Genomic DNA, 1,602 nt, shown 5'->3' on the forward strand with positions numbered 1-1,602 from the left:
GCAGTGGTGGTGGGAGCCTCTCCCGCCTCCTCAGCAGCACTAAGGATGTCTGACTGCAGCTTAGGTCTGCTCCCCGCTGGCAAATGGACATCCCCCGAGGGCTGCTGGGCTGCCAGAGGGATGTCTGATTGCCATCTTAGGCCCAATCCCCTGGGGAGCAGGCCTAAGCCAGCAAGTGGTCACCCCCGAGCGGTCCCAGACTGCAAGAGGGCACAGGCTGGGCTGAGGGACCCCCTAACCCTGAGTGCACAAATTTTTGTGCACTGGGCCTCTAGTCCTATATAATAAAAGCCCAGTGTCAGAAATGGTGGGACAACCAGAATGACCAGAGACCAGATGACCATGGCCCTTCACCTTGTCTGGCCCCACACCCCGATTATGGGCATGGCCAGCCTGCAAACTGCCCGTAGCCCCTTGCCTAGGCCAGCCCTACCCCCCAGAGGGGACCCCCACCCCGATCGGGGTCGTGGCCATCCTGCAAACCACGCACGGACCCTCACCAAGGCCGGCCCCACCCCCAGCAGGAACCCCCACCCCAATTGGCGGTGTGGCCGGCCTGCAAACCACCCACGGCCCTTGCCCAGGCCAGCCCCACCCACAGCAGGGACCCCAACCCCAATCCGGGGCCTTCATCAGGGCAGGCTGGCTGGCCCCACCTGTGCACCAGGCCTCTATCCTATATAATAAAAGGGTAATATGCAAATTGACCCTAAAGGCAGAATGACCAGAACAACTGCTCGACTAGACACTGTGAGGCGCACTGACCACCTCTCAGTCACTTTCCCTGGCTGGCAGGCTCTGATCGCCCAATGGCAAATGGGGAACTGGGGGTGGGTGGCGGGGAATGAGGGCAGCGCCAGGCCAAGGCCCCTGCCCCGTTGGTCTCCCCATACACAGAGGGCAACCCATGGCGGGGGCAGGGCCAGCGAGAGGGTGGGAATGGCCGACCTCTTGGTTCCTCCCCCTGGCCGGCAAGCTCCGATCACCCGATGGCGAATGGGGAACTGGGGGTGGTTGGTGGCAGGGGACGGGGCCAGCTATGGGCAGCTGGGGAAGATGGCCTTAATCTCAAGCCAGGCCTAGGGACCATACCCACTCATGCATTTCATGCACTAGGCCTCTAGTAATCTTTATAAAGGTTAGCAATCATCCTGCCCTTTCCTGGGCTGGCCAGGCCACACCTGGATGACTGTGTTTAATGCTATCATCATTCTTCAAGAAAGCACTTAATTATCTGAAGCATGGCTAGAGGAGTGTCTGGAGTGTGAAAGAACTCAAGGTGGATTCAAGAAGGGGATTGGCCTAGAGGCAATATAATTTAGAAAATACTTAGTTACATAGGTTTCCATTTCAGTTGTTCTACTAATTATATTGATGAATTTGAACAAGTCACTCACTGTATTAGAATTATTTTTACCGATAATGGCAGAAACCTCAACTTAAATTGGTTTAAGAAAAATGGGAAATATTATGGGTTTACAGAACTGAAAAGTTCAGGGGTAGATGTAGCTTGATTCAGGGACACCAAGGCTATCACTGGGATCTAGCCTCTCTTCTCTTCTCTTCTCTTCTCTTCTCTTCTCTTCTCTTCTCTTCTCTTCT

The sequence above is a fragment of the Myotis brandtii genome, unplaced genomic scaffold, assembly GCF_000412655.1.
Source record: "Myotis brandtii unplaced genomic scaffold, ASM41265v1 scaffold73, whole genome shotgun sequence".
Classification (NCBI taxonomy): domain Eukaryota; kingdom Metazoa; phylum Chordata; class Mammalia; order Chiroptera; family Vespertilionidae; genus Myotis; species Myotis brandtii.